The 13,940-nt window shown below is 36.8% G+C and overlaps 1 pseudogene; it reads right to left on the bottom strand.

Moving 5' to 3' along the window:
• Positions 1-528: 528 nt before the first annotated feature.
• The window catches only part of LOC122043527, a 33,312-nt pseudogene continuing 19,900 nt past the window's right edge, over positions 529-13,940 (bottom strand).

Below are 13,940 nucleotides of genomic sequence, written 5' to 3'. Positions count from 1 at the left end.
GGCATAGATTGTGTGATACTAACTACACAATGATGCCATCCACTTCCTGATTATTTGGATTAACTAGATCTACTCTAATACGCACTAATAGATCATTTGGCTCAAGGATTGCTAGAAGCATAATATATGTTGGTACCTAAGTTCAACTCGACGCGAATCCAATCTGCCAATAAATTTTCTAGTTGTGGTTAGTCTAATCCAAAGTCCTTTTATTGAAGTCGGACGCAGCACTGCTCTTAAAAGATAAGCTCATTATTTGTCTGTCCTGTCTCCGCCGTTGGTTCTTGCAAATCAACATGAATCACAAAAAAATGTTTGTTTTTGAAAAAAAAAAAAAAAAGTAAACATCATATTGCTTTCTGTTGCATTCCAAGTGTAGCATTTATTGCTTCAATACATCTCAGACTGTTTCATACAACATTCATCTACATATAGTGGCAAAAACTCTAGGAGATATGAAGCCACATAGAATTGGTTGGTTCAATTATTCACGAAAGTAATTGCATAGATAGATGCTCCAGGTTCAAGTTAGAGTGGCTGATTGAAGGATGGCATGGTCATTACTGATAGAACTTCTGTCACAGAGGCCATGGAAATTAGAGCAGCTTTCAGAACATCCTGTGAAACTCCAGGCTTCACTATGCTCTTTACCTGCACCCATCATTGGTAAACTATGAGGGCATTCACAAGATAGGTATAAAACTTGGCGATGTTAGACTAAATGTGAAACTTTTGTTGAGTTTGATGTGATATAGCTTTTTTAGAGGTGGCGGAGGGAACCCGGTCGAGGTACTCCTGGAGCTTCTTTATGCGACCCATGTAATCGTGATCCTCGACAGAGAGTGTATAGGTCTTGGCATCGGCACCTGGTCCTTCAAACTGAAGCGGTCCAGGGTTTCTGTACAAGTCATCCATCAAAAAGCTAGTAGCCCTTTCTCTCAATAATCTGAAACCAGACATAAGTTAGTTGATCGGTCTTATTTTATGAAGGACATGAAAACAACTGATTATCCTGAAGCCGTACTCGTATACTTTTCCTTTCAAGTCTAGTGAAACTGGATGAATGGCAGGTTTTCCGATTGGAATGGCTCCAGGAGCACAAGAATGCCGCTTCACGGTCATCATCGCCTGGTTGGCATTGAAAATTTAACATGTTTTTGTCTTTCCTACATGAATGGTTGATACAAGCAGGTATGGAATCAAACTTACCGTGAGTGGTGCAGCTCCGCAACGCCATTTGTGCACAGGGATTTTAGGTTTGTCACAGTAGCTAGGTATCCATTTAAGCCAGCTGCTAGGATATGATAGCAGATATTTCCAAGAACCCGATCATATCGTCATGCTACTTGGTTAATGTAGACACCATAATCCAAAGACGGGAGAAGAAGGAAACTATCACAAGCTGGCACTCTTCATATGCATAGTCACAGCCAAACCAAAGATCCACGAGCTTGATATCCGAAAAAGTGACAGATCGCATTGAATTTCTTCCCTTTGTATGTGCCTTCCTTCTGGAATGAATGAAAAGGAAAGCCTTTTAAAGTTCAAATCACATAGAAACTGAAGAAAATATAAGAAATCTTCATAAGAGAAGCAACTAGTGCCATTTGCGAATTAATTCATGTAGTTATACTATAACGTTAACTATATTCATGTGCAAACTATATCAAATTGTACATGAAAGTGAGTGTTGCAATACTTTGATGGTATGCTTGGTTAATTCGAATGAGAATGAAGTATATATCTAGGGATGACCAAAGAATCTGCCTTGTTCCAAACCAACATTGATCCACCCCAAACACTGCCCTGACTATAGAACAAAGTGGATAGAAATTAGCAAATTATAATCCATTCAGACGGCGAGTGTGGGTTAACCCATTGTCCCACCAGACACCCCACTTTATTAGTGAAAAAATCAATTAAATATCATTTTTTTTTACAAAACAAGACATCATTTTTTTGTCTACTCTTTTTTGGACAATTCATACTCAATACTTGTTCAAGCTTGCTCGAAAGAATATTTTTATTGACGGAACCACTATTTTTTAAATAGAGAAGCTTATTACATACCATTCAATTACACATTTCCTTTTCTACTAACTGTGCTAGAAGCTTCTCTGTCTCAATCTATGCACCACAGCATGTAGTCAAACACTTGATGAGATCAAAAGCATTCGTTTCTTTAAAAGAAAAAACATCTACAATAATAAAATGAACCTGGGACAACTGAGCTGCGTCATCAGATTCTGGATTAAGTAGAATCTGCACCATAAATTTCTCGTAAAGATTTGTTTTTTTATATACAAGAAGACAGAAATACAGCTAAATTGCTACCGTTGCTCAGATTCAGAAAGGGGAAAAAAATGAACCTGTTTCCTGATGAATGGTGGGAGAAACTGGAACAATGCAGTTGCCCAAGGTGAAAGGTGAGATGGAATGGCATGTGTTGAGATGCCTTGGTCCTGGAGGCCATGTATTTCCTGCAAATTGAAGATTAAAAGCCTTAAATGTAGTCAAAATCTATTAAAAATTTATGAATCCTTTTGGTTTATAGGAATAGCTATTATATTCCCTCTAAATTCTTGTGGAATAACTATTTCCATAGCAGATTAGAGAAAGGAACCTAGAAGAACAATTTTGATGGGACAGTGTATTGAAATGTGAATCGAGTAAAGAGGTGGAAACGAAGAGACTCTATTGTGCATGAGTTTTTAGTCCCACATTACAACTCTCCTATATTTATTGTTGGTTTAAATTATGGCACATGCATTGATGTTGTAAACATATGCATGGGAAGAGACTCTCACGCATGGGTGCGCAGGGGTGGGTGCAAATCGAGGGTTCGAATTGTATTGAACCAAGATTGACTCGTGTGCGAGGACGACCTACACACGTTAAATGTCGGATCAGTCAAGGCAAGATTTGCCCAAGTGAATAATCGTGCCACATTTTGTTGTTGTTCAGGTTCAATTGAAACTGCGGGCAATTAATGACAATAATGGTCATTAATTTATTCAATTGAAACTGTCGATAATTAATGATAATAAATCACCATTAATGAGCTCGAATCTTGAGCAGAAGATGGAGAGCAAGAGGAAGAGCAGGAAGTGAGCCTCTGTCCACCCATGCTCTTCCACAAAAACTCTCTTAACTGTGCATCCTTTCGGCTGAATTACTATTTACTCATGATAACACTCGGGTGCATTCTCAATGCACCACAAACAACTAGTGCTTGTTGGTGTGCGTGGTTTTGCCATTGTATCATGGGAAACAGACGACCTGAGAGAATCTCGAAGCACAGTCGAAGATGGGGTGAATCTGTTTCAAGGAAACTACGTCGAGTGCGGGACTCGGTATCTTACTCAGCGAATTTCCTTCCCAACTCGGCGATCGACTCCCGATTTTGCTATGCACCGCATCAACTTTGCAACTCGGAAGCTTGACAGAACCAACCCCACTGGCAGCATAAAATTATCCGCTCAAGTCATCTCAATAGATAACTTAGAATTGATTTTGTGTAATTTCAATTCAGTATGTTTCCCCAATATTTCCGGCAACAGATTATCCAACAATCTTGAAACAGATTTCGTTCTGTTGAGATGACCACAGAACAAAGTGTTGAGGTGCAATAGACTCAACACATGAAGACCCCCTCCCCCGATTGGAACTGTGCCAATCAACCACGAGGAAAGGCTGGAGAAGTTGACTGGATTGAACTTCAAGAGGTGACAGCAAAAGATGTTCTTCTACTTGACCACACTCAATCTGGCTCGATTCTTGACCGAGGACCCTACCAAGCGTGTTGAGGATGTTGATGCGCAGACCATCAGTACAATGGAGGCATGGGCTTAGTCTAAGTTCTTTTGCCGAAGCTACATCCTCAACTGCCTTGCCAACTCGCTGTTCGCTATGTATAACACAAAGAGAACGACTAAGGAGGTGTGGGAGTCCTTGGACAAGAAATACAAGACGGAGGATGCAGAGGTCAAAAAGTTCATCGTAGGTCGATTCCTGAACTACAAGATGGTTGACTCCAAGATGGTGATCATCCAAGTCCAGGAGCTGCAGGTGATCTTGCATGAGATCCACTCAGAAGAGATGATTCTGAGTGAAACCTTTCAGGTGGCTGCTATCATTGAGAAGCTGCCTCCAAGGTGGAAGGAATTCAAGAACAACCTTAAGCACAAGTAGAAGGAGATGAATGTAAAGGAACTCATTGATCGACTTCGCATCAAAAAGGACAACAAGAGTTGAGAGAGAAAGTTGTTCCCTCAGGCTACTATGAAAGCCAACGCGGTCGAACACGGTCAAAACTCAAAACGGAAAAACCCTAAGACTTCCAAGATAGGACCCAGAGGAGGCATTAAGAAATTCTCTGAGAAGCACTTCAACTGTGGTCGAGTCGGTCACAAATCTTCGGAATGCAAAAAGTTGAAGAAGAACAAGAGGCTAACTTGAACGATGAACCAGAAATAGACAACTTCTGCACTGTTGTCTCCGAACTGAACCTGGTTGGTTCGAACCCACGGTAATGGTGGATTGATATTGGAGCCACTAGACATGACTGTTGCAATAAATAGTTGCTCCACAACTTTGATGAAGTCAAAGGTGGGGACAAGCTGTTCATACAGAACTCAGCAACCTCGGACATCATAAGACAAGGAAAAGTGGAGCTGAAGATGACCTCGGGCAAAGACCTTACTCTGAACAATATGTTGTATGTTCCGAAGATTCAAAAGAATCTAGTATCGAGATAACGGTTAAACAACCATGGCTTTCACATTGTTTTCGAGTTAGACAGAGTTGTACTGTCCAAAAATGGAATATTTGTAGGAAGGGGCTATGTATCTGATGAGTTGTTCAAGCTCAATGTAATGATCATTAGACCTAAGATAAATAAAGATGAAAGCTCTTTTACTTATATGCTGGAGTCTTCATGTTTGTGGCATGGTAGACTAGGACATGTTAACTACGACATGTTGCGTAGATTAATAAACATGCAAAGCATACCTACATTCCACCTTGACCCAAAACACAAGTGTGAGATTGGTATTGAAGCGAAAATGATAAGGTCATCCTTTCAACATGTTGAGAGAAGCAACTGTTGGACCCCGTGGTAGTTTTGATGTGATCAACCAAGTTGGTTAGGTCCTGCTGTGTTTGATCCCTATGTCTGAGTGTGCAGGAGCTTAGGAGCACAGGAAGTCGAGCGGAAGACGCAGCTAGCGAGAAGGACGGCACGAGAAGGGAGCCGACGGGCTCGGTGCGTCCGAAGGACGAGAGAGCTGCGGAAGAGTACTCCGGTGGACGTGAAGAGCGTGCGCGGCGTTCGAGGGACGTTAAGCCGGGACGAAAGGCTGCTCAAGGAGAAGGCCGGGAATTGGGTTCGGGTGAGCCCTATTCCAGTTGGCCGTAATTACCCAAAAGAATGGAGTGTCGGAAGCTGAAGAAACCAGGCTGAAAAGTGAGCTGCCAGCTTGGAGGCGCCTCCAGCAGGCTTGGAGGCAGCAGGCTTGGAGGCGCCTCCAGGGTTGAAGGCGCCTTCAACCCTGTTGAAGGTGCATTCAAGGTCAATTTTGACCGTTTGCGTTGCAGATAAAGTTTTATCCGCTGACCGAGTTGGAAGCGCCTTGAACCCTCGGGATAGACTTTCCAGGAGCTGTATAAAGGCCCCTGGAGCTAGGAATTCAACAACTCAAGCAATCAATCTGTAAGTCATTCCTAGCAGTAGTTCTGAGCAATTAGAGTATAAAAGGCTTCTCCGCCTTCAGAGAAGGAGAATTTTCTTAGTGCGCTTTTCACTGCCCTGGATTAACAACCCTCTTTGTTGTAACCAGGTTAAACTTTTGTTTCTGTTTTTATTTTCTGTCTTTATTATTTTACTACTGCATTTATTCTGAGTTGAAATCCGAGGAGGGTAGTTTCATTTTTGTTTACAGCAATTCACCCCCCTTTTGCCGGTCTCTGCTGCACCAACAAGTGGTATCTGAGCCTGATTGCCTCAGAAGGACTAACCGCCAATTGAAGCACTACGATCAAGACGATGGCCGGAGCGAACATCCATCCCCCGAAGTTCGACGGAGACTTCGCCACATGGAAGCGCAAAATGGAGGTATTTTTTAAAACCGAATTTGACATTCTGTTACTAATGAAATATGACTATGCAGTTCCGAAAGATAAGGAGGAAAATACCTAGACGAAAAAGGAGCAAGCAGATTTCATCGCCAACGGAAAGGCTGAGTTCCTCCTACTCAGCATTCTATCGCCGCAGGAGGTAAATCGGATCGAAAGCTACGACTCAGCGAAAGATCTCTGGGAAAAATTCCTGGAGCTTCACGAAGGTACTTCCGAAGCAAAGCGCGACATCCTGCGGAATCAGTTAACGAACCTTCGGATGAACCAAGGCGAGAAGGTAGCGCAACTCCAAGCGAGAATCAAGGAGCTGATAACGCAACTAACGAACCTTGGAGAAGAGATAACCAACCGGGATTCTATCCGATACGCGCTCAATGCCTTCCCGAGAACTCCATAGTGGGCTTCCTTAGTAGATGCGTATTACATCTCTAAGGACCTCGAGGTAAGTACTTTAGAACAATTATTTTCTACTTTTGAACTTCACGAGTCTCGAGTTTCAGAACCCAACGGAGCAGAGAAGACAAGTCAGAACATTGCCTTAAAGGCAAAGATGAACAGTTCTGACTCCGAAGCCTCAGTCGACGAATCCGAAGCGGCACTACTGGTAAGACGCTTCAATAAGTTTTTTAGTACTAACAAATTTAAATCGCAGAGGCATCATCGAAAGAAGAGGACGGTTCGTTGCTACTGTTGGTGCGGGTAGCACTAACGGTCTAACCCAGGTTTTGATGAATGACAAATAGGTTAAGTTAGTTGTGTTGTTGTCTGACACTTTGATCAAGTGTGCAGGAAAAGTCCAGACAGGTCGACGGGTTGACCGGATGTCTGGCACGAAGTCCAGCTAGGTCGACGGGCTGACCGGATAGCTGGCGAGAAGTCCAAGCAGGTCGACGGGCTGACCGAACGCTTGGCGAGAAGTCCAGCTAGGTCGACGGGCTGACCGGATAGCTGGCGAGAAGTCCAGACGGGTCGAAGGGCTGACCGGACGTCTGGCAGGTAAGTAAGGTAAGTCACTGGAGGGGAGTGACTGCGAGGACGCGTTCCCGGGAAGGGAACATTAGGCGTCGATCCGGCTTAGATCCATTTCGGATATCTAAGTCGAGATCGTGACTAGATTCCGGTCTCGAAAAGACGGAATCTAAGTCATACTTTGCTTATCTATAAAACTGTGCTAACAATCTTTGCTGCAGGGTAAATTTGCCTCCGGACTAACGTTTGTCTTGCAGGACGGATTCTGCGGGAAAACAAGGTCCGGGCGCCCGGAGGTCCGGGCGCCCGGAGGTCCGGGCGCCCGGAAGGGATCCGGGCGCTCGGGAGGGAAATTTCATCCTGATTGCGCGTCGCCACGTGGAGCTCGCTGGTTGGACTTGCCACGTCTCACCAGGGCGCCCGGAAGGAATCCAGGGCGCCCCGAGCTTTATATAAAAGAAGGGTCAGAGGGGAGCTTCAGTACAACAACGGAAAAAGAAAAGTCTTCCACTGCTCTGCGCTTCTGCGACGCCAACAAAGCTTCGACACTACGCTCCTTTCTTTTCTTTTCTTGTCGGTACTTGTTTTCATTTTTCATTAGCATTCACTGTACAGTCCTTTTGTAATTATATTCGAATTGCTAGTGATTGCCCAACGAAAGTGGTCAAGGACCACGGGCCTTCGAGTAGGAGTCGTCACAGGCTCCGAACGAAGTAAAAAACAATTGTGTTCATTTACTTTTCCGCTGCGCTTATACTCTTGTTTTGCGAATCGATATTCACCCCCCTCTATCGAATCTAACGGTCCTACAAGTGGTATCAGAGCAGGTACCGCTCTGATTTGGTGCAACCACCAATCAAGCAAAGGAGGGACTTTTTGAAAGAAAAATTAAATATCGTTTGTCTTTAAAATAAAACCTTACGCCTTTCGTTTTTTCCCTCCAAAACTGTTTTTGAAAAATACATCGTCATCTTTTCACTATTATTTAGTATCGACAAAATATTACATTTTCAAAAATTTGAGATAATATTTTTTATTAATATTTTAATAATATTTTATTATTTTTTTAAAAAAAAATATTAGTGAAATATTATTTTTTCCAGCACTGCTAATCCAAGACCAAGTCTTGGGACTTTGTCTTTGTTTCATTGTGTGCAAGAACAATGTCTTTTCAAGAAGGATGGAACCCCAATGAACCACCACCGTACGATGAAGATTTCAACTACTGGAGGCGAAGAATGGAATGTTTCTTAGGAAGCGTAGATATCGATTATATGCTAATATTGAAAAAACCTTCTCAGAACTTGAATAAAAACGTAAGTAAAATTATTTGTAATATTTTACCTAACAATATCATATGCAGACTAGAAAAATACAAGAATGCATATGAGCTGTGGACCCAGTTGATCAAGCTTCACGAGACGCCAATGGAGCTAGAAGATCAAGTTAAAGTCGAATCCGGACTCGAGTCAGATCCAACGGAGAAGCCTGCTGAATTAGGGGTTGCGCTCAAGGTTAGTAATATTTACCAAAACACCCTTGCTAGTAGTAGTTTAAAATATGTGCATGTTAATTTGGATATATCTGAAAGTATATGTGAAAATAGTGTACATGACAATACTTGTGAAAATACCCTAGGACATTTTCTGATAAAACAAATATAATTAATTCAGAAAATACAGAAAATACCCCTAGGATATTTTCTGATAAAACAAATATAATTAATTTAGAAAATACAGAAAATCTGAAAATAATTAATAAATCTAAAAATTCGAATTTAAACCTAAACAAATTTGAAAATTCAAACAAAAAGGATGACAAGGTCAATATCAATCTAGACACAATTAATAAATTGTTTAATAATCTAGACAATATCAATCTAGAAAATTCTATCCAAACCCAAGATAATTTAATTAACAAAAAATTAAATTTTAATGATAAGACTTATTTAATAAATTCCACTAATTATATCAACTTAAAAGGTAAAGAAAATATAAGGATAAAATCAAACACTTTGATAAAATCAAAACGGAAGTTAACAAACTTAAAATTAAATGTTAAAGATAACATATTAAACAAAAATAATCTAGAAAATTCAAAATTAACAATTAATAAAAAGTTAAAAGATAAACCCTTAAAGAAATATAATTCAAACAATTTAATTAACTCAAAATTAAATAAAAACCTAAACTTTAAAAATAAGCTACTAAAGAAAGATAAGTCAATTAACCCAATAAAATTAAAATTGAAAGAAAATTTAATATACTCTTTTAAAGAAAGATAATTTGACCAATTTAATTAATTCAAAATTAAAAACTTAAATTTAAATTACAAATTAAACATTAAAACTTAACTAAAACTAACTCTAATTATACAAGAAATCTTAAAAATAAAAATCAACAATTTAGGGGGAGGCTCCAGAATAGCTGGCACCTCCAAAAATAATTTACCTGACAGGGTAACCGAAACAAACTTACCCGGTAGGGTACCCAAAAACCAACCTACCTGGCAGGGTAGTTAGGAATAGAATAAACAGGGACAAAAAGTTTAACTTGACAAGTAGTACTGGTGAAATTTTGGATGATAGTACGTTGGGGAAGCTTGGACATCGCATGTCTAGAAAGATATGACTTCGATCTGGTGCATTTGGCCAAGTGGAACTGACCGAAGCTACCCCTTACGGATCCTAACTAGGTAGACCAAGGTTTGGTACTAAGCTCCGTGGATAGGACTATTCGGAAAACCTCGAAGGGTTGGTTACCTCTAATGATGTCCAAGTGACTCACCAAGCTTAGAAGTTTATCCGAAGAATGCCTATTTGTTGAGACCAAAGCTAAACCTGAATCTAACACAAGTTAAACCAAACTCTATAATTAAATCAAATTCATCTCACAAAATTATAGGATTCCCTAATTGATAATCTAGATCGGGTGAGATGAATAACGATTAAATTAAATAATTTTCAAATTAAAATTAATTTTCAAATTTCAAATTAAATTAAAATTAATTAAAATTAAATTTCGAATTTCAAATTAAATTAAAATTAATTTTCAAATTTCAAATTAAATTAAATTTAATTAAAATTAATTTTCGAATTTCAAATTCAAATTATAATAACTTTAAAAATCATTTTAAAAATTCTTTAAAAACCATTTTAAAAATTCTTTAAAAACTATTTTTAAAAATTCTTTAAAAACTATTTTAAAAATTCTTTAAAAACTATTTTAAAAATTCTTTAAAATCTATTTTAAAAATTCTTTAAAAAACTATTTTAAAAATTCATTAAAAACTATATTTAAAAATTATTTTCAAAATTCTTTAAAATCTATTTTAAAAATTCTTTAAAAACTATTTTAAAAATTCTTTAAAAACTATATTTAAAAATTATTTTAAAAATTATTTAAAAACTATTTTAAAAATTCTTTAAAAACTATTTTAAAAATTCTTTAAAAAACTATTTTTAAAATTCTTTAAAAACTATTTTTAAAATTCTTTAAAAAACTATTTGTAAAATTCTTTAAAAACTATTTTTAAAATTCTTTAAAAACTATTTTTAAATTTCTTTAAAAAAACTATTTTTAAAATTCTTTAAAAACTATTTTTTAAAATTCTTTAAAAAACTTTTTAAAAATTCTTTAAAAACACTTTAAAAAATTCTTTTAAAAATTATTTTAAAAACTCTTTTAAAAATCATTTTAAACTTTAAAAAATTATTTTAAAAATTATTTTAAAACATTTTAAAAATCATTTTAAACTTTAAAAAAAAATTTTAAAAAAATTATTTTAAAACATTTTAAAAATTATTTTAAAAACTCTTTTAAAAAAATCATTTAAATTTTTTTTTTTATTTTAAAACATTTTTAAAAATTATTTTAAAAACTCTTTTAAAAATCATTTAAAAAAAAAAACTTTAAAAATTCTTTTAAAAAATTCTTTTAAAAAATTCTTTTAAAACCTTTTAAAAATTATTGTTATTTTAAAAATTATTTTAACTTAAAAATTATTTTAACTTAAAAATTATTTTAACTTAAAATTATTTCAAAAATTATTTTAAAAAAAAAACTTTTAAAAATCATTTAAAAAATATTTTAAAAATCATTTTAAAACTATCTAAAAATTTTGTATCATTTTGAATGAAATTTTGTTAACTTAAAAATAGTAATAATAAATTATTTCTATAGATTATTTTCACTTTAAAAATTATTATTTTGACTTTAAACTCATTTTTAATCTTAAACATCATTTTAACCTTAAAATTAATTTTTAATTTGACTTAACTAAAAATTAAATCTTAAATTAAAACTTAATATTGAAATTAAAATTAAAATTAAAATTTTTAACTTAGAACTTGAAATTAAACTTAAACTTAAATTAACCACTAATATTAATTTAAATCTAAAATCAAAACTGAATCAAACATATGTTAATCGACATAAAACATATTATAAAAATCATTTTAAATTCCTTTTAAATGCTGTTTTAGTAATCCCTTTAAAATTTTTTTAATAATCATAATTATAACTAACACTTTCATTGACCAGCTCAATCAAGTAATATGAAATTTAAATTATTTCACTAAGTATTAAACTATTAAATCAAGTGAAAACTAATCAATAAATTATTGATAATGCTTAACTGTTATTGAATTAATAAAATCTTATCTTATTTAACCTTAAACTAAAGTTAAACACCTGAATCTAAAATTAATTAATAATTGATTAATCAAATTCAAATAAACAGTTATACCAAGGATACAGAGTAATAATATATGTATTACTAAATTAGACAAATGTGTTAGGGCTTTGAAATTTAACACAACTAAACCTTAGTATTAAAGGGGAGATATTAAATTAAGGGGAGTAACCAATTCAGGGGGAGGTTTATTTTTTAATTATCTCCTTAAGCGTTATTTTTTTAATCTTCTCTTTAAAATCTCTCTAGAAAATTCTACCTCATTTAAAAAAAAAAATTACTTTGAATATTTTTAGCAAATATTTTCAAACTTTTAAGTATCAAGTTCAGGGGGAGAAATTAATTAAAATTTTGTGTGTTTGAAAAATACTTTTTTACATCTATTTTAAAACTAACTTATTTTTAAAACACCAGTTTTCAAAAAGTTAAATTTAACTAAGTTTAATCCCACCTAATTTTCAAACCTGATTTGAAAAATTAACTATTTCCAAAATTAGCCTTAAAAATTAATTTTGGCAAAAATTTTATTTCTTGAAAAGTTTAATTTTTGCTTTGTTTGAAAAATCGAAGTTGAAAATTTTACCTTTTTGAAAATTAAATGTTACTTAAACATAAAAAGTAAATTTGAAAAACCTGTCTTGAAAATTTCTACACGCTTGAAAAGTTAAACTTGATTAACTTTAACTTTTCAAAACTCAACTTGTCTACCCCAAGTCAACTTGACTATTTTTTAACTTGGTGTTAAAAATTGCACTTTTATCTTTCAAATTTTGAACCAAACTTAGTTATCTTTCAAAATTTGATTACCTGTTACAGTAAGTCTTCACTATGATTATTTACCTTTGTTCATTTTTTGATGAATGCCAAAGGGGGAGGAGGGTTAGGTGGTTAAGTTAGCTAAACCAATTTGAAAATACAAACTAACAAACTTTAAAACCACATAAATGCATGTTGTTTCTTGCATATGTTTTCACTAACTTAACCAGGTTGTCATTCTATCAAAAGGGGGGGTAGCACTAACGGTCTAACCCAGGTTTTGATGAATGACAAATAGGTTAAGTTAGTTGTGTTGTTGTCTGACACTTTGATCAAGTGTGCAGGAAAAGTCCAGACAGGTCGACGGGCTGACCGGATGTCTGGCACGAAGTCCAGCTAGGTCGACGGGCTGACCGGATAGCTGGCGAGAAGTCCAAGCGGGTCGACGGGCTGACCGGACGCTTGGCGAGAAGTCCAGCTAGGTCGACGGGCTGACCGGATAGCTGGCGAGAAGTCCAGACGGGTCGAAGGGCTGACCGGACGTCTGGCAGGTAAGTAAGGTAAGTCACTAGAGGGGAGTGACTGCGAGGACGCGTTCCCGGGAAGGGAACATTAGGCGTCGATCCGGCTTAGATCCATTTCGGATATCTAAGTCGAGATCGTGACTAGATTCCGGTCTCGGAAAGACGGAATCTAAGTCATACTTTGCTTATCTATAAAACTGTGCTAACAATCTTTGCTGCAGGGTAAATTTGCCTCCGGACTAACGTTTGTCTTGCAGGACGGATTCTGCGGGAAAACAGGGTCCGGGCGCCCGGAAGGAATCCGGGCGCCCGGAGGTCCGGGCGCCCGGAAGGGATCCGGGCGCCCGGAGGTCCGGGCGCCCGGAAGGGATCCGGGCGCCTGGGAGGGAAATTTCATCCTGATTGCGCGTCGCCACGTGGAGCTCGCTGGTTGGACTTGCCACGTCTCACCAGGGCGCCCGGAAGGAATCCAGGGCGCCCCGAGCTTTATATAAAAGAAGGGTCAGAGGGGAGCTTCAGTACAACAACGGAAAAAGAAAAGTCTTCCACTGCTCTGCGCTTCTGCGATGCCAACAAAGCTTCGACACTACGCTCCTTTCTTTTCCTTTCTTGTCGGTACTTGTTTTCATTTTTCATTAGCATTCACTGTACAGTCCTTTTGTAATTATATTCGAATTGCTAGTGATTGCCCAACGAAAGTGGTCAAGGACCACGGGCCTTCGAGTAGGAGTCGTCACAGGCTCCGAACGAAGTAAAAAACAATTGTGTTCATTTACTTTTCCGCTGCGCTTATACTCTTGTTTTGCGAATCGATATTCACCCCCCCTCTATCGAATCTAACGGTCCTACAGCTACAACTACAAC

The sequence above is a fragment of the Zingiber officinale genome, chromosome 2A (genome assembly GCF_018446385.1).
Source record: "Zingiber officinale cultivar Zhangliang chromosome 2A, Zo_v1.1, whole genome shotgun sequence".
In the NCBI taxonomy this organism is placed as follows: domain Eukaryota; kingdom Viridiplantae; phylum Streptophyta; class Magnoliopsida; order Zingiberales; family Zingiberaceae; genus Zingiber; species Zingiber officinale.
Note: the sequence above shows the minus strand (reverse complement) of the source record. Positions and strands in the feature narration are given on the sequence as shown.